Raw genomic sequence first — 20,508 nt, 5'->3', positions numbered from 1 at the left:
AACATACGGTACTGTCCCTCAGAACAAAGAATTATGTCAATAGTGCTGAGGTTGAAAAACCTGGCTTACATGCTTAGCAGTGCTGGATATTATCATTCCTTTTAATAATTTTTTTTAAGTTTATGTTTCCCCTTTACCTGCTCTCTAAGTAGCCACTGTTAATTGGTTTTCCACAACCATCATTGCTTCATCATTCTTATAATCTTGACAATCTTGTAGTTTGAAAAATGAGACCTTATTTTATTTTGTACCTCTTCAGAAGAATGGCGTTATCTTTACTTCTTACTTTAGGTATTATTTGAATTTTTTATAATGAACATGTATTATTTTTTATAATTTTTTGGAAAAACTACTAAAGATTTTTTAAAAAATACTACAAATAAATCAAAATGAGATTCTAAAATATGTTCAAGTAAGCCACAGGAAGATAGCTAAAGGAAACAGAAACAAACAAGCCACAGAAAACAGAAATTTAAATGGAAAACTTAAGCCTTAACATATCATTATTTACATTAAATGTAAGTGGTCTAATTACACCAATTGAAAGGCAAAGATTGATAGAGTAGATTCAAACATATAATGCAACCATGAAACTCATTTCAAATACAATATAGGTAGGTTGAAATTAAAAGAATAAAAATATCTATACTATACAAACATCAATTAGAAGAAAGCAGGAGTGGCTATATTATTAACAGACAAAAAAAAAATTACCTTGGACTGAGAGGAATTTTAGAGAACGATTAAGGAGTCAGTCTACCAAGAAGACATAGCAATCCTAAATTTGTATGCATAAACCAGCAAAGCTGCAAAATATGTGAAGCAAAAATTAATACAATTACAGTTGAATAGTGATCACTTCGGCAGCACATATACTAAAATTGGAGTGATACAGGGAAGATTAGCATGGCCCCTGCACAAGGATGACATGCAATTACAGTTGGAGACTTCAACACCCCTCTATAAACAACTGATAAAACTTCTAGGCAATCAACAAGGATGTATAAGAACTTAACACACCATCAACCAACAGGATTTAAGTAACATTTATATAACATTCCACCCAATAACAGCAGAATACACCTTCTTTTAAAGTGTCCATGGCACAAAGATGGCACTGAAAGTGAAGAAGGAAGCCCCTGACCCTCCCAACGCCAAAGCCAAGGTTTTGAAGGCCAAGAAAGCAGTACTGAAAGATATCCAGAGTCACAAAAAGAAGAAAAGAAGAAGGAGGAGGAGAAGGAGGAGGAAAAGGAGGATAGTCACACATCACTCAACTTTTAGTGGCCCAAGCCACTCTGGTTCTAAAAGCAGCCAATATATCCCTGGAAGTGCACCTGCAGAAGAAACAAGTTTGACTATTATGCCATCATCAACTTGCCCCTGACCACAGAGTCAGCCATGAAGAAGATAGAAGACAACAGCACACTGTGTTCATTGTGGATGTTGGGGCCAATAAACACCAAATCAAACAGGCTGTGAAGAAGCTCTAAGACATTGAGGTGGCCAAGGTCAACATCCTGATCAGGCCCGATAAAGAGAAGAAGGCATATGTTCAACTTGCCTCTAACTATGATGCTTTGGATATTGCCAACAAAATCGGGATCAGCTAAACTGAGTCCAGCTCGCTAATTCTAAATATAAACATTTTGCCACACCACACAAAATAACAAAGTATCTATGGAACATAGAACAAGATAGTTCGTATTCTGGACCATAAAACAAATTTCAACAAAATGAAAAGAATGGAAATAAGAGTGTGTTCTCTGATTACAAAAGACTCAAACTAGAAACCAGTAACAGAAAGATAACAGAAAATATCCAAGCATTTGAAAACAAAAAAAGCATACTTCTAAATAATCCATGGATCAAAGAGGAAATTTCAAAGAAAATAAGAAATACATTGAATTGGATGAAAATTAGAATCTAGCATATCAAAATTTGTGAGATGCTCCTAAACCAGTGCTGAGAGGGAAATTTTTACCATTAAATGTTTACATTAAAAAAAAAGGAAAAATCTCCAGTCACCTAATATTAAGGAACTTCATCAAGGAGCACAAAATAAGCCCAAAGGAAGCAAAAGGAAAGAAACAACAATAAGAGCAGAAATCAATAAAATTGAAAGCAGAAAAACAATATAGAAAATCCATAAAACAAGGCGATGATTCTTTGAAAAGAGCAGTAAAAGTGACAAGTCTCCAGCAAGACTGACAAACAACAAAAGAGAGAAGGCACAAATTACTACTATCAGAAATGAAACACGGGCTGTCACTGCAGACCTTGCAAACATCAAAAGGATAATAAGGAAATGGTGTGAACAACTCTACACACAAATTTGATGAATTAGATGAAGTGGAGCAATTTTTCAAAAAGCACAAGGTACCACAACTCACCCAATTTGAGTAGCCCTATAACTACTATAGAAGTTTGTAACTTTAAAACTCCCAAGAAAGTAATCCCCAGGCTCACATAAATTCTACCAAACATGAATTCTAGGTGAAGTCTACCAAACATTTGAAAAAGAACCTCAAATTTGTAAAATCCTTTCCAAAAATTAGAAAGGAGAACAATTCTGAGCTTATTTTATGAGGGCAGTATCACCCTGATACCAAAATCAGACAGATAGTCCAAAAAAAGAAAACTGCAAACAAACAGCTCTCATGAATGTAGGCATAAAAGTACTTAACAAAGTATTATCACATAGAATTGAGCAACAAGCAAAAATAATTACACATCAGGGATGAAGAGGATTGATTCCAGAGATGCAAAGCTGGTTCCATATCTGAAAAGCAATCTATGTAAACCACCATATTAATGGTCTAGAGAAGAAAAGTAATATGATCATGTCAATTGATGCAGAAAAAGCACTTGAGAAAATTTATCATTCAAGGAGGATATCAGCAAAGATGGTGAAGAGAGCAATTTCAAAAATCTGTCCTTCCATAAAAGCAATTAAAAACCTGGCAAAAGCAACATTTTCAGAACTCTGGAAACTAACTAAAAGCTTATAGTGACAAGGAGAGTGCTTAGTCAAAAACAAAAACAAAAACAGAAAACAAACAAAAATCAAGCCAAATCTCAGTAAGAAAATGGCTTTATGGAATTTTCACAGATCTTGGTTCCATCCCCCCATTCCAAGCCCAGTGGTAGCCTTGAAAATAACACCCCACCTTCCTGGTACTGGTGTGGAGGGGAGCAAAACAGACCTTATTTACAAAGAATGGTAATTAATTGCTTTGACTCATCTGGTAGCTCCTTGGAAGATCAGCTCACAAGGTTTACTTTTATCTTGCCTATCTCAAAACTCAGCCTGTTTCTGAACATAGAGTTATGGCATGATCCAGCAGTTCCATTCCTAGATACATACCCAAGAGAAGTAAAAACATATGTTCACATAAAAACTTGTACATGAGTGTTCATAACAATACTATTCATAATAGCCAAAAAGTGGGAACAACTCAAATGTCCATCAACTGGTGAATGAATACACAAACTTTGGTATAACCATACAATAGAAAATTATTCAGCCATGAAAAGGAATGAAGGATTGACACATGCTACAACATGAATGAAATTGAAAACATTATACTAAGTGAAAGAAGCCAGACACAAAGGTCACATCTTGTATGAATCCATTTCTATGAAACATCCATAATAGATAAATCTATAGACACAGAAAGCAGATCAGTGGTTGCCAGGGGCTGAGGGGAAGGCGGAATGGAGAGTGACTGCTGAATGTGTATGGATTTCTGTTTGAGGTATTAAGAGCGTTCTGGAATTGGGTGCTGGTGATAGTCACACAGCATTGTGAATATACTAAAAAACACTGAATTGTACACTTCAAAATGGTTTAAATAAGTAATTCTTTGTTACATGACTTTTATCTCAATAAAAGTAATGCAAAAAACGTTCAACACACATTCATGATAAAAATGCTTAGAAAATTAGGAATAGAGAGTTGTTTCCTCAATTTGCTAAAGAATGCCTTCAAAAATCCTATAGCTGACAAGAAACACAATGGTGAAAGACAACAATTCCTTCCTAAGATCCAGAACAAGGCAAAGATATCTGCTCTTTTTGCTTTTATTCAGCATAATACTGAAATCTTAGCCAGAACAATCAGGCAATAAAAACCTGATTCAGATCAAGAAGGAAGAAATCAAAGCATCCCTATTTTCAGACGACATGATGGTCTATGTAGAAAATGCCAAGAAATTTACATAAAAACTCCTAGAACTAATACGTGAAGTTAGCAAGGTCATAGAATATAAGGTCAACATATAAAAATCAGTAGTATTTCTATGTACTACCAATGAACACATGGACACCAAAATGAATAACAATACCATTAAACCACTCAAAAAAAAAAGAGAAACACTTAGCTATAAATATAATGAAATATGTCTTATACATTTATGTTAAAAACTATAAAACCCTGATGACAGAAATAAAATATTTAAATAAATGGAGAGACATAGCCTATCCATGGATTGGAAAACTCAACATAATAAAGGTTTCATTTCTCCCCAAATTGATACACAGTTTTCATGCAATTCTTATCAATATCCCAGTAAGACATTTTGTGGATATAAACAACATTTTCTAAAATGTATTTGGAAATGTCATGGAACTAGAACAGCTAAAAGAATTTTGAAATAGAATCAGGAAATAGAAAATTGGAAAGGAGTACTCCATCCAATTATTATTATATTGCTACAGTAATGAAGACAGTATAATATGGACAGAGGAAAATACCCATGAATCAATGAAACAGAAAAGAGAACCCAGAAATAGGACTGATAAGAAAGACCAGCTGATTTTTGACAAGATGCAAAAACAATTTGATGGAGGAAAGATAATCTTTTTAATAAATGGTGCTAAAGCAATTGAATATCCATAGACAATCAACCCATAAAATGAACCTCGACCTAAACCTCATACATTATATAGAAATTCACTCAAAATCAATGACATATTTAAATGCAAAAGACAAAACCATAAAACTTTAGAAGAAATCATGGGGAGAATCTTTGGGTCTAAGGCTAGGCAAACATGAAACCAAAAGCACAGTTCATAAAAGAAAAAAGTAAAAAAAATTAAAAAATAAATAAATAAAAGAAAAAAGTCATTAAATTGGACTTCATCAAAATTTAAAACTCTGTGACAGCCTCTGTTAAAAGAATGGAAAAATAATCTATATACCTGGAGAAAATATTTATGAAACATATCTAACAATGGACTTGTATCTAGAATATATATAGAATTCTCATAATTTAATGGTAAAAAGCAAACAATCCACTTAGGAAATAGGGAAAAGAAATGAAGTGACATTTCACTAAAGAGGATGTACAGATGACAAATAAACACATTCAACATCACTAGCCATAAGACAAGCACTGCTATTAGAAAAACTAAAACATAAATAAACAAACAAAGACAATATCAAATGCTGGCAAAGATGTGGAGAACCTCTATCTCTAAACATTGCTAGGGAAAATGTAAAATGTTACAGCCATTCTGGAAAATAGTTTGGCAATTTCTTTAAAAAAACTAAACACATACTTTCCATATCATCCAGCAAAAGCACTCCTGGGCATCTATCTTAGAGAAATGAGAACTTACATCTACACAAAAATATGTACACAAGGAGCGCCTGGATGGCTCAGTCTGTTAAGCGGCCAACTCTTGATTTCGGCTCAGGTCATCATCTCGGAGTCCTGGGATCAAGCCCTGTGTCAGTCTCTGTGCTCATCGGGGAGTCTGCTTGAGGATTCTCCCTCTTCCTCTCCCTCTGCCGCTCCCCACCTCTAAAATAAATAAATAAATAAATCTTTTTTAAAAATGTGTACACATATGTTTATAGCAGCTTTATTTGTAATAGTCAAAACTGTAACCAACTAAAACATCCCTTAATAGATAAATTGTTAAAAAACAAAAAACAAAACTGTGGTACATGGATACCTTGGAATACCCCTTAGCCATTAAAAGGAAAAACTATCAATACACACAACAATTTGGACGGATATCAAGGGCATTATGCCAAGTGAAAAAGGTCAGTCTTGAAGGTGACATACTGTATGAGTCCATTTATATAATATTCTCAAAATGATAATATTATAGAAATGGTGGACAGACTTGTAGCTACCAGGAGTTAACAATGGTGGATTGGAGGGAAGTGAGTATGACCATAGAAGACTGGCAGGCAAGATACACAGGAAAGTATAAGACACTGACGAAAGAAATAGAAGACACAAATAAATGGAAAGATATTCTGTGCTCATGGATTGGAAGAATTAATATTGTTAAAATTCCATCCTACTCAAAGCAATCGACAGATTCAATACAATCTCTACCAAACTTCCAATGGCATTTTTCACACAGATTGAGCAAACAATCCTAAAATTTATATAGAACCACAAAAAACCCTGAATAGCCAAAGCAATCTTGAGAAAGAACAAGCCCAGAGGCATCACACTCCTTGATTTCAAACTATATTACAAAGCTATCATAATCAAAACAGTGTGGTATTAACATAAAAACAGATATATGGATCAATGAAACAGAACTGAGAGCCCAGAAACAAACCCATGCATATATGGTCAATTAATTTACAACAAAGGATGCAAGAATGTACAGTAGCAAAAGGAGAGTCTCTTCAATAAGTGGTATTGGGAAAACTGGACATTCACATGTAAAAGAATGAAATTGGACCTCTATCTTACACTGTACACAAAAATTAACTTAAACTAGATTAAATATTTGAGTATAAGATCTGAAACCATAAAACCAGAAGAAAACATAGGCAGTAAGCTCCTTGACACTGGTCTTGACAATGATGTTTTTTATTTGATACCAAAAGCAAAGACAACAAAGAAATATAAACAAGGGGGGACTATATCAAACTAAAAAGCTTCTGCACAGCAAAGGAAACCATCAAGAAAATTAAAAGGCAACCTGCTGAATGGGAGAAAATATTTGCAAATCATATAACTGATAAGGGGCTAATACCCAAAATATATAAAGAACTCAGACAACTCAATAGCAAAATACCAAACAATTTGATTAAAAAATGGGCAAGAGGATCTGAATAGACATTTTTCTAAAGAAGACACACAGAAGGCCAACACAGCATCACTAATCATCAGGGAAATGTAAACCAAAATCCCCATGACACTTACCTCACACCTGTCAGAATGGCTATTACCAAAAAGACAAGAAATACAAAGTGTTGGTGAGGATGTGGAGAAAATGCAACCTTTGTATGCTGTTGGTAGGAATGTAAATTGGTGCAGCCACTGTGGAAAACAGTATGGAAGTTCCTCGAAAAATTAATAGAGCTACCATATGGGCTAGCAATTCCACTTCTGGGTATTTATCCAAAGAAAATAAGAACACAAATTCAAAAAGATATATACACCCCCACATTCATTGCAGCATTATTTACAATAGCCAAGACATGGAAACAACCTAAGTGTCTACTGATTGGTGAATGGATAAAGAAATTGTGGTATATATATACAATGGAATATTATCTAGCCATAAAAAAGAATAAAATCTTGCCATTTGCAACAACATGGATGGACCTTAAGGGCATTAAGCTAAGTGAAATAAGTCAGGCAAAGAAAGACAAATACCATTTGATCTCACTTATAAGTGGAATCTAAAAACAAAAACAGAAAAACCCTAAGCTCATAGATACATACAATAGATTAGTGGTCACCAACAGCATGGATGTTGGGGGATAGAGGAAATGGGTAAAGGGGAGCAGTTATGAAATAAATAAGTCACAGGGATATAATGTATAGCATGGCAACTAGAGTTAATAACACTGTATTGCATATTTAAAAGTTGCTAAGAGAGTAAATCTTAAAAGTTCTCACCACAAGAAAAAAAATCTGTATATATGGTGACAGATGTTAACTAGACATCGTAGTGATCATCTCGAAATATATACAAATGTTGAGTCATTATGTTGCACACCTGAAACTAATATAATGTATGTCAATTATACATCAATAAAAATCAAAACAAAACAAACAAAGCAAATAAACAAAAAAGTCTAGGAGGTAGGGATCTGGGGAGTGACAGAATAGTTCTGTATTTTGACTGATGGTGGTTACACAAATCAATACATGTGATCAAATGGCATAAAACTATACACAAAAACTGTAGCAGTGAAAGTTTCCTGATTTTGATATTATACTGTGGTTACCAAAGATGTGATCACTGGGGGAAATTGGATAAAGTGTACAGAGGACCTCTCTGTACTATTTCTACAACTTCCTGTGAATCTATAATGATCTCAAAATAAGTTTTTTAAAATCGTGAAATAACATGAAATGAGAAGTAATGAGCTAAGCATTGAATATAAGAAGTTAGTAAAAGAAAAATGGATAAACTCAAAGAAAATAGAAAAAAAAAGAAATAATAAAGCTAAGTAATAAAAGAGGAGGCAAACAACAAAGAGGATCAACAAAGTCAAAAGTTGGCTTAATTGAAAAGATAATACTATGAAACACTTAATATCAATAAATTGGTAACTGATACAAAATGGCAAAACTCCTAGGTAATATGACCAACCTAAACTGACTCAGGGAAAAACAGAAATCTTGAGTAGTCCTGTAAATACTGCCAGACAAATCAATAGGTAAAAACACCAGGACAGCTGGTTTTGTAGTCAAGTTCTACCAAGCATTCAAAAAATATTTCATTCCAAAATTATGAAAATTCTTCTGGGGAACAGAAATAGAAAAGAAACTCTCCAGCTCTCCAATGTTATGAGGCTAGTACAACCTTGATAGCAAACACAGATATGAGTACAAGAAAGGCATACTACAGACAGCATAATTTCACTCACCAACACAGATTTAAAAACCCTAAACAAATTGTATGCAAACTAAACCACCAATGAACCGAAGAGACAAACATCACAACTAAGCTATGCTTATCCCAGGAAGGCAAAGTTAGTTTAATATCAGAAAATCCATTACTTTTATTCACTGATTAAGAGAGAAAAATAATTATCTTAATAAATGAAGGGAAAGCATTCAATGTAATTCAATACCTATTTGGAATAAAATTGCCTAATGACCTAGGATTAGAAGATAACTTAATAAAATTATTTACCAAAAACTCAAAACCCACCTAATACCTAAATGTGAAACATTAGAAGTTCACCTTTAAAATCAGATCAGACATAACTAAAGGACTATTACCACATCATTTCAACACCAAACCAGAGGTCCCATCTGTTAAGTAAAATGAGAAAGGGAATTTATAAACTTGGTAGGTTATAAAGATTGAAAAGGGGGGAAAATGATCATTATTTGAAAAGTAATTGATTGCTAACACAGAAAACCCAAGGGGATTAGTTGACAAATAATTAGAATTAATAGAATAGTTGAGGATGGTTGGCTAAAATGAAGAGAGCTAAAATCAATTTCACTTAGGGGCGCCTGGGTGGCTCAGTCAGTTAAAGTGTCTGCCTTTGGCTCAGGTCATGATCCCAGGGCGCCGCATCAGGCTCCCTGCTCAGCCAGGAGCCTGCTTCTCCCTCTCCTCCCCCTCTCCCAGCTCCTGCTCTCTCTCACTATCTCTCTCTCTCTCGAATAAATAAATAAATCTTTAAAATTAAATTAAATTAATTTCTATACTACAGCAACAGATAGAAAACATGTTTCAAAATATACCACTAATAATAGCAAAAAAGTTATATAGAAATAAATCTAATAAAGATATACATGACATTGGGGCGCCTGGGTGGCTCAGTCGTTAAGCATCTGCCTTCGGCTCAGGTCATGATCCCAGGGTCCTGGGATCGAGTCCCGCATTGGGCTCCCTGCTCGGCGGGAAGCCTGCTTCTCCCTCTCCCACTCCACCAGCTTGTGTTCCCTCTCTCACTGTGTCTCTCTCAAATAAATAAATAAAATCTTAAAAAAAAAGATATACATGACATTTATAGAGAAATTTATGAAACTTTACTGAAAGCTAAAACAACAGTTCCTCCCCAAACTGAAAGAAACATGGAGGTTTATTCTCTATACAAGTCAACAGGAGGTCTCTGCACTGCAGACAGTAGGCACACTGGAAGACAGAAGTACCTTACTACAAACCCAGGAAGTATGTGACCAAATCCCTAAATGTTAAATACTGAGATTCCACCCCACTGCTCCCCCAAGTCTTCCTCTCCAGTTGAATCACAAAACTCTGACAGCTAAACCTTTACCCTCCAATTAGACGATCCTCCTCTAATTCCCTCTGGGGAATTCAGCCAATATATGAAGAAAGACTTAAAGATACTGACCCTAGGGATTAACCCCCAAATGATGCACTCAGATCACTCAATGGTAAAGCTCAAAGTCAACAAGTTCCTTTCATGGGGTCAGAGCTTTCAATCAACTTTTTAATCCTAGACTCTTAATCATGAGCAGTCAAACAAGGTCTAACAAACATCAGAGGAAAAGCGCTAATATGGAAGATAGAGTCCAAAGCAAACAGACCAGTAAACACAAGGGGATGAAAGCAACCTGAAGGAAATATAATCTACAAGGAACAGAAAACTTTAAAAATAATTATCATTAATATATTAAAAGCAATCAGAAATGATATTGCATCTGTGAAACAAGAACACAATTCTATTATTAAAATAGAAAACAAAAACAAGCTCTAGGAAAGTAAAAACATGGTGAGATGGTAGCAGAAATGAAACACTCAGTAGTGACACAGAAAGACAAAAAAAGGAATAATGATCAGGAAAGAAATGTAAGAAAATGAAAGGACCAGACCAAGAGGTATGACATCTGGAAAATATGAGTTACAGAAAGAAAGAATAGTGAAAGCAGGGGTGAGAAAATCATCTCTGAAAGAATTAAAGAAAATTTCTCCAAGCTCAAGGACATGAATTGTCAGATAAAAAGGCCTACTTAAAACAAAGCATAATTGAAGAAAACAGACCTACATCAAGGTAACTTTAGAACAATGGGGACTAATGGAAGCTTCTAGAACAGAAAAAAAAATAGGTTTTGTACAAAGGATCAGATATCAGAATGGCTTTATCCTTAGCAGAATGGAATCAAGAAAACAATGGAGTGATGCTTCAAAATTCTGAAAGAAAATTATTTCCGATCTAAAATTCTGTACCTGACTAAACTACCATTTTAGAGTAGATAAGTAAAAGTATTTGTAGATATGCAAGATCTCAAAATACTTATTCTCCAAGCACAGTTTCCCAAGAAGCTACTGGGGGAAGTGCTCACCAAAAGGAGATGACCAAGTCAAGACATGAGACACAGGAAATAGGAGATCCAACAAGGAAAACACAAAGACAATCCGCAGGTAGACAGTGAAGGGATATCTGGGATGACAACTGTGCGTCATCAGACATATGCAACCAGCCCAAATTGGAACAGGTGACTCACGTGATAGAAATGTTGAGGGATGCCATTACCAAGATGCCCACTGCCTTTGCCCCATCTTTTTAACCTGTGAAAAGCATTTGTGAGTGAAATTGACCAAGAATTTTCTTTGTGTTTGGCTACTCTAGACCAGAAGTTATGAATTTCAGGCTCTCCACTCCATGCTTTGTTGCCCGGATTGACTGAGGACACTCACCTCACCCACAGGAATGTTCTACTTTGACATTCTCCTGGGAACGAGCACAGTTGGCTTGCAGAAGATGCAGACATTTTTTTCATGTGGCCATTTCTTTTATAGACTTTCTAGAAAATTCTGGGACATACCATCTGGCTTCAATTCAGCAAGTGCTTTTTTATATTTGTTTACATTTATATGGGTAATAATATGCCCCTGGCTTGTTGCCTTCTAGAGATCTAACAATACAGGAGAAGAGCTTAGGGAAAATAATGAGTGGTGTGTTAGTTTTCTGTGGCCACTGTAACAAATACACAAACTGGTTGGCTTCAAACAACAGAAATTTATTTTCTCAAATTCAGAAGTCTGAAATCAAGGTGTCAGCAGGGCTGTACTCCCTCTGGAGTCTCCAGGGGACAATCCATTCTTTATCTCTTCCAGCTTCTCGTGGCTGTAGGTATTCCTTTGGCTTGGGCCACATGACTCCAATCTCTGCCTTTGTGGACACTTTTCTTCCTCTTCTCTTTTGCCTTTCTCTTGTAAGGATACTTAACACTGGAAATAGGGCCCACCTGGATAACCTAGTATATCTCCCTATCTCAAATCCTTAATTATATCTGCAAAGACTCCATATCCAAATAAGGTCATATTCAGAGGTTCCAGGGATTAAAATATGGACATATCAAAAAATATAAAAATTAAAAATAAATAAAAATAAAATAAAAGACGGACATATCTTTGGGGGGGTGCGGTAGGGATAGACACCATTCAACCCACTACAAGTAGTTAGCAAATCTCTCAATTCATGTTTCTCAAATTACAGTGGGATACAGACCACTTCTAAAATAAAGCCATTTTCAAGGAAAACAGGACAAAACAAATAATTTATAATAGATTTTGGGTGTGGGTGGAATTTGACAAATTGATTTAAAATTTATACGGTAGGGGGGTGCCTGGGTAGCTTAGTCGTTAAGCATCTGCCTTCGGCTCAGGTCATGATCCCAGGGTCCTGGGATCGAGCCCTGCATCGGGCTCCCTGCTCAGCGGGAAGCCTGCTTCTCCCTCTCCCACTCCCCCTGCTTGTGCTCCCTCTCTCACTGTGTCTCTCTCTGTCAAACAAATAAAACCTTTAAAAAAATAAAATAAAATTTATATGGTAGAGCCAAGTCAAAGAATAGCTCAGACATTCCTGAAAAAGAATGACAATGTTGAGGGAACCCTGCTCTAAGTCTTAAATAAATTTATGGTAATTAAGGCACTATGACATTAGCTCAGAGATGGACAAATGAGCCAACAGAACACAGTTAACACAATCAACAGCCAGCAACACACTAAAACATACAGAGACACTTGATATATAACAGAGGCATCACTGCAAACTAAGTTATTTATATGAAGAAAATGGATGTTTACCTCATAACAAAAAAATCACTTCCAGGTTCATGCAGGAATTAAGTATGAGCAGCAGAACTTTAATATAGCTAGAAAACACAAGAGAAGGGGTGCCCGGGTGGCTCAGTTGGTTGAGCGTCTGCCTTCGGCTCAGGTCATGATCCTGGAGTCCCGGGATTGAGCCCCACATGCTTCTCCCTCTCTTTCTGCCCCTCCCCTGGCTCATGTTATCTCTCTCGCTCACTCACTCTCTCTCAAATAAATAAATAAAATCTTAAAAAAAGAAAACACAAGAGAATGTCTAATGATTTTAGGAATCCAAATATCCATCAATAGGAATAGAGTTAAATAAATAATCACATACAATACGGTATTTGTGGACACCGTGATGCACTTCCAAGACTCCCTTCAAGGAAGGACTTGTGACTCCAGCTGCCGGAGGTGCTGTCAGTCATTGGCCTTCAGCTGTCAAACCCTTCAGGGACTGCCTCAGCTTCAGAGAACTGGCTGGTACAAGGTCACCTTCCTTACTGGGGTGGCCACATCCAATGACTGGTCAGCCCAACTCACGACAACCATGAATGTTCTGAAGGGCCATTCTAGTTTCATTTCATTTGCTCATGATACTCTGAGACAGGGATTTGGTTTGGGCTTAGCTGGCCATTTCTGCTCCACATCATATCTGCTGGGGTCATTCACTCAGCTGCATTCGATTGGTAACTAGGCCGAACTAGATGGTCCAATAAGGCTTCCTTCATTACGTGCCTGGCACCCAAATGCTCCTCTGAGTTGACTCTGTCTTACTATTTGGTTACCTGAGACATCCTCACAACACAGTGCTCTTTCAGTAATCAGATTTCTTACATGGTAGCTGGCTTCTAAGAGGAAGCATTCCAAATAGTGAAGGCAGAAAAGTATCAATCTCTTAATTCCTAACCTTGTTAGTCACCTGGCATTGCCTCTGGTACATTCTATGAGTCGAAATAACTCAGAAGGCCAGCCCAGATCCAAGGGGGAGGCAAAACAGACTCCTCTTGTTGATGACAACATGATGAGATCACATCTCAGGCAAAAGAGCCTGTGGGATGGGAAAGATTTTTGTGGCCATCTTTGGAAATGCAATTTATCACAGCCACCATGTACAGTCAAGCAAGTCATGTGCTGTACCACTCCAGGAGTTACCATTTGCCTGGACCTCAAAGCAAATAGCTCCCCCACAGTTGTGCAGGACACAGCCAGGATAATTGGTCCCCATTGCCCTAGACTCCCACACATATAATGCTGATCACAAAAAGCAAGTCACAGATGAATATACACAGTATTACACCACTTGCATGAAGTTTAAAATGTCAAACTGAAGAATGCATTATTTAGTGCTACATAAAAATGTAGAAAGCCTCTAGAGACAAACAAGGATATGACAAGCACAAAATTTAGAAAAGAGCTGGAGGATGTGGTTTCTAAGATCAAAGAGGAATATAGAAACTTGAGCGGTCTTGGTAATAGTCTATTACTTCAGCTAGATGGAGATATATGGGTGTTTGTTACCTTATTTTGTACATTTTTTTGTATATACAAAATAATCCATACTCAATTAAGAAAGCAAACAAATAACATAATAAAATAGAAAAAGTAAATAAAGATTAATTCAGGAAGGAGTGGCCTCTGGAATCATGGAAAGGGATCTGTTAGGAGAAGGATATATAGGGGATCCAGTAGCACTTATTAAGTTACATTGGCATGTACTTGTCACATTGTTCTTTATACCTTACGAATTGACTGCATACCTTCTTTCGTTTGTGGTTGTCAGAAGATGTAGACCATAGAATCAGCAGTGAACAAAATGGTGTCCTAACAAGAATTATTCCCATCTGGGTGTACCTCAGAGAGCATACAAGAGAGACAAAGTCTAAACTTCTCATTCGAGAAAGGCCATAGATAAGCTTGTAAACGAAGAAGAAAGAAATATTCAGCTTCTCCTTCCAGGTTACAAGATAACATTAAATTCTAAACCAAGAGTACTAAATATAATAAAAGTTGAGGGGTGCCTGGGTGGTGCAGTGGTCTGGGTGCTCGACTCTTGATTTTGGCTCAGGTTGTGGTCTCGAGGTTGTGGGGTCGAGCCAGGCATCATCGGGCTCCGTGTTCAGCTCAAAGTCTCCTTGGGATGCTCTCTGTCCCTCCCCACCTCTCTCCCTCTGAAATAAATAAATATATCTTTAAAAAAATAATAAGAAGTTGAGATGGGGGCATCTGGGTGGCTCAGTCAGTTGGGCATCGGCCTTCGGCTGGGGTCATGATCCCGGAGGCCTGGAATCGAGTCCTACGTTGGGCTCCCTGCTCAGCGGGGAGTCTGCTTCTCCCTCTCTTCCCCACTAGTGCTCTCTCTCACTCTTTCTTTAAATAATAATAATAATAATAACAAAAGTTGGGATGAGAGAGCAAACATTAAAATTGCAAAAGATATATACTTCGGTACTGAATATCGTCTGAAATGGCTGCAGATCTCATCGTATCATATTTCCGTGAAAAAAAAAATTGAGAGGGAAGAGCCCACTGCTCAAGGACCACTCAATGAGTTTGTATCATGGTTAAATACAAAAGACCACTCAAGACAAGTGAAAGGGAGACCATTTCTGTGTTTAGAATCTTTCATTGTAATTGTAACAGCAATATTGGAAGAGCCTATTTTATAACTCTTTAGATTCCTAAATTTCTACCCAGCATTTTCAAGAGTCACTCCTAAGCAAAGGTGACATAAATAATACAATGTTTGTAATGTATTCTCTCTTTTCAGAGAATCGGGATGATGCTCTAAAGAGGTAGTTTTTTTTTTTTTTAAGATTGTATTTATTTAGTTGACAGAGAGAGACACAGTGAGAGAGGGAACACAAGCAGGGGGAGTGGGAGAGGGAGAAGCAGGCCCCCCGCAGAGCAGGGAGCCCGATGCGGGGCTCGATCCCAGGACCCTGGGATCATGACCTGAGCCGAAGGCAGACGCCCAATGACTGAGCCACCCAGGTGCCCCTCTAAAGAGGTAGTTTTTAAGAAAACCAGACGCACACATATGAAATCATTTAGGTCATTTGTTGTGACAGTAAATAAGAAATCGAGTAAGCTATATTTCAACAAAGAAAACTTTTCTGAGCAGGAAGACAAGTACTTTAAAAGACACAGTGTCAGGATGAAATCTCATGGTTCGATTCTTCACGAAAACCTTAGCTCTGTTTTCTGCAGACGAGTCCATGGATGTAGCAGAGTATATTGTGTGAGCTATAGGCAGAGAATTTTTCCCAGGGCTATTCAAACACACAGGCAAAGGCAGGAGAATGCTTCTAAATTTTTATTTATTTGTTTGTTTATTTATTCATTCATTCGTTTATTTTTAAAAAATTTTTATTTAAATTCAATTATTTAACATATAGTGTATTATTAGTTTCAGGGATAGAGTTTAGTGATTCATCAGTTGCATATAACACCCAGTGCTCATTCCATCAAGTGCCCTCCTTAATGCCCATCACCCGGTTACCCCATACCCCCACCCACTTCCCCTCCAGCAACCCTCAGTTTGTTCCCTATAGTTAAGAGTCTCTTACGGTTTGCCTCCCTCTCTGTTTTTATCTTATTTTATTTTCCCTTCCTTTCCCCTATATTCATTTTTAAAGCCATCTTGAGTAAACAGTGTTTAAAGTGCTTTCCTCCCACTTTTCCCTTCTTCTAGAAATATCTCTCCATGTTTAAGAGAAAGTGCTCCTTCTCCCATTCCACCCAAGTGCTCCCATTGGGACAACCAGCCATACTTGTGACCATGTGACTCCATGACCTCATAGCCTTCATTCCCCTTTGCATTGGAGCTTGGGAAACAGTAGCAGTCCCTCTCAGAGAGCAAACCTGGTCCAAACCCCCATCATATCTCACCTGGATTATTGCAATGGGCAACTGGTCTCCCTCCTTCTGCCCTCGTCTCTCTACTGTTCATTCTCAATACAAGACAGAGCCAAATGGAAATCAGATAATGTCATTCCTCCTTGCAAAACCCTCTGGTGGTTGCCCGTCTCATACTCTGTCGAAGTCTTTACTATGACCCACAAAGCCCCATGTAATCTGCCTTACCACCCTGGCCTCGTCTCCTACTACCTTTCCCCTTGCTTGCACAATTCGGTCTCAGTGGCCTTGCAAATGTTCTTCACACATGCCCACCCACGCCTACCTAATGTTCTTTGCACCTGCAGTTCTCTCTCGCTTGTTACTTGCATGGCTCACCCCTCCTCTTCCTTCAGATATTTGCTCCAATGTCATCTCCTTAGTAAGGCCTTCCCTGACTATTCAAATCGCGACATTCACCCCTACCCCCACCCCAGCACTCCCAATCCCCCTTCTACACTTGATCTTTTTCTTCCATAGCATTTATCACTTTCTCATATGTTATAAAATACTGCCTTTTACTTTTGTATACCACCTGAATTTCATCCCCCAGAATATAAAAAGGTTTTCTTTCTTGTTTTTCTTTCCCTGCTCTTCCGGCACCTAGAACAATGGCTGGCAATGTAATAGGTGCTCCATAGATACTTGTTTTGTGACTTGGGTGAGTGAAACGTGGAGAAGATGAGAGCTGGCAGCTGTGTCATCCGTGGTCCAGTCTTGTGGAAAAGCCTGTCTGAAAGAGGAAAGCTGACACAGAGAAACCAGCACTCCCTACCCTAGTGGGGCAAGAGCCCCTGTCCCTGTTCCTCCCAGAAGCCAGTGGCATCTCTGCCTGTCCCAGAGTTTTCTACATGAGCCAGTATATCCCCCATTTTGCCTAAGGTGGTGCCAGGTGAGCCTCCATCGTTTGCAATCACAAGAGTTGGAAGATGTGAGTGCCCTTTGCACGGGCACCTACGGGGCACATTTTCATTTGCAGTCACTTAAAATCTCTCTGTTCATCAACCTTGTGCAAAATGGGACACAGAGACGAGGCAGGTGGGCTGCCTTCTGCTACATCCTTCTGCCGCATCCTCCTGCCGCATCCTGTCCAGCCCTTTGTTGATCCGGCTCTCTAGACACCCCCACTGCAAACATGTGGCCTCTAGTGGCTCACGTATTCACTTGGGTTGTCCCACCTCCTCTTTCTACCCCAATACCACTAATCCTACCCTGCCAGTCAGAAATTGATAACAAAGAATGAGGAAATCAAGGATATTGTGACACATTAAGAATACCTTCATGACCCACCAAAGTGTCCCAACCTGCTAGTTGGGAAATAGCAGGCCAGAAAAGCATTATATATCCTGCTCATTTTGCAAAACAGCCAGCCAGTCAGATGAAAAGGGACTCTGGAGATTTAAGTGACCTATTTATTGCAAGTTTATTTAATTTTTGTTTTATTTTATTTTAAGATTTTATTTATTTGAGAGCGAGCGAGCGAGCGAGTGAGTGAGAGAGAGAGCATGAGTGGGATGAGGCCCAGAGGGAGAAGCAGGCTTCCTGCTGAGCAGGGAGCCCGAGGTGGGGCTCGATCCCAGGACCCTGGGGTCATGACCTGAGCCGAAGGCAGATGCTTAACCGACCGAGCCACCCAGGCATCCTTATTTTATTTTATTTTTTTAAATTGTATTTATTTATTTGATAGAGAGAGAGAGAGTGTGCAAGCAGGGGGAGAGGGCAGAGGGAGAAGCAGACTCCCCGCTGAGCAGGGAGCCCAATGCGGAGCTCAATCCCAGGACCCTGGGATCATGACCTGAGCCGAAGGCAGATGCATAACCGACTGAGCCACCCAGGCACCCCGTTCTGAGATGAGTGGAAGTTAACCCAACAAAGGAGGGGAAGGACATTCTAAGAAGAGAGGCAGCATGAACAAAGGCATGAAGCTCTTTAGTGCTGCTGGGGTACAGTTCCTATTGAGATCCCATAAATAGACATTCTGGACTCCCTTGTGTGATAAATTTACGAATTATGGGCTACAACATAGAAATTCTTGGTTCCAAAAGTAAACTAGAAGATTTTGCCCATAAGTGGCATTCAGTTCGACAACATTTATTGAGCTCTTTGTGCTAAGCACAAAAATAAGAAGACATATTCCAGTCCTTACCAAGCCTATCGGCAAATGAGACAAATCCACAAATGACTGGCATAATCAACAAAGATACAAGATATAATAAAGGGAAGAAGAAAGGAGAGTGTTGGCAGGATCTTGAACTTGGGCACCTCTTATGCACTATCTGTGTGTTTTATCTGTGTTATGTCATCTAATGCTCTTATTAATCCTACAAAGTAGCCTTTTTTTTCCCCCTTATTTTATTGATGAGAAAAACTGAGGAGTCCATGGTCACCTGACTAGTAAGGGGAGGAGTACCAGTCTGCTAGACTCCAAAGTCCAAGCTCTTCCCTTACAACCTGCCAGCCCCCATAGCACCATAACAGAAGCATGAAAAGAATATTGCTGATGGGGGGTTTGAAGGGAGAGCAAGGACTTCTGGGTTGAAGAATCAGGGATAAATTTAAGGAATGGGTGATGTTTGGGGGAGGCCATGAAGTATGGGTAGAGTTTTAACCGGCAGAAGATTATGGGGGGGGGTGTTCTGGGTGGAGGAAACAGCATGGCCAAGGGTCCCAAGGTATGGGAAAGGAGGCCTAAGGACCTACAGGGTGTGTTTTATGTCAGTTTCCCTAGGAAGCAGACTCTGAGATAGAGTTTAGCATTCAGAAAATGTATTATGGAGTCACTGAGATCAACCCCTGTGGGGGCGTGAGGGAAATAGGATTAAGCAAAGGAGGGTGTTGGGCTACTATACAGTCACAAAGAAGGCCTTAGCCAATTTCATGAATTGTTCTGAAGCTGGAATGACTTTTCAGAGCTGCCTTGAGACAAGGGGGATAGATCTTTAGAGACCCCCTTTGAACCAGTCATTGGATGTAGGCTGTCCCTGGGAAGGGAATGTGAATCTTGTGTGAGGTGGTCCTCTCCATCCAAGAGCAATCCTCAGAGAGGGACTCATATGAAAGCCATCGTCCACCAACACTCCCAGCAGCTGGGGGAGTGAGTAACTTGGTCCTGAAAGGAAAATTCTGGGTGAAGTTCACTACAGGATGTGTGCTCTGGGCAACAAGCAGGCTGACCTGGCAAGACATGAGAACGCAGGACTAAGGAAAGGATGAAGTTGGAAAGCTGAGAGCGGGTGGACAGTGAAAGCCGGACTTTGCATTTTGTAAAGAAGGAAAATGGGTCCCTGCATTTTGCATGAGGCAAGGTCATGGATAGAAGTTGCACCTGTCATAATGCATGGGACATCTGAGGGTGGGCAGAACTAAGAGGAGAACCAGTGGGTTTTTCCACAGTCAAGGTAGAAGGTGAAGAGGGGAGAAGTGAACAGATGGCAGTAGTAATAGGAAGGAAGGGATGGAGGGAGCAGAAGATTTGAAGACACACAGACATTGCATGTTAAGCATTTTCTACAAAAGGCCTCTGAGACTGAAAAAGAGAGAATACTTTACTACAGTACAACTGTTCCATGGAGTACTATCCCGATTTTCGGTGTAAAATCCACA

At 38.6% G+C, this 20,508-nt stretch overlaps 1 non-coding gene across 1 annotated transcript; it reads left to right on the top strand.

The window, feature by feature from the left end:
* The first annotated feature begins 851 nt into the window (after window positions 1–851).
* On the top strand, window positions 852–960 carry LOC112813051 (U6 spliceosomal RNA). The gene has a single exon (XR_003205434.1). It is a non-coding gene; the product is annotated as a U6 spliceosomal RNA (small nuclear RNA).
* The last annotated feature ends 19,548 nt before the right edge of the window (window positions 961–20,508 follow it).

The sequence above is a fragment of the Callorhinus ursinus genome, unplaced genomic scaffold (assembly GCF_003265705.2).
Source record: "Callorhinus ursinus isolate GAN/ISIS: 27379988/994484 unplaced genomic scaffold, GSC_fseal_2.0 scaffold16, whole genome shotgun sequence".
Taxonomy (NCBI): domain Eukaryota; kingdom Metazoa; phylum Chordata; class Mammalia; order Carnivora; family Otariidae; genus Callorhinus; species Callorhinus ursinus.
The sequence above is the reverse complement of the archived record's forward strand: the minus strand, read 5'-3'. Positions and strand labels throughout refer to the sequence as shown.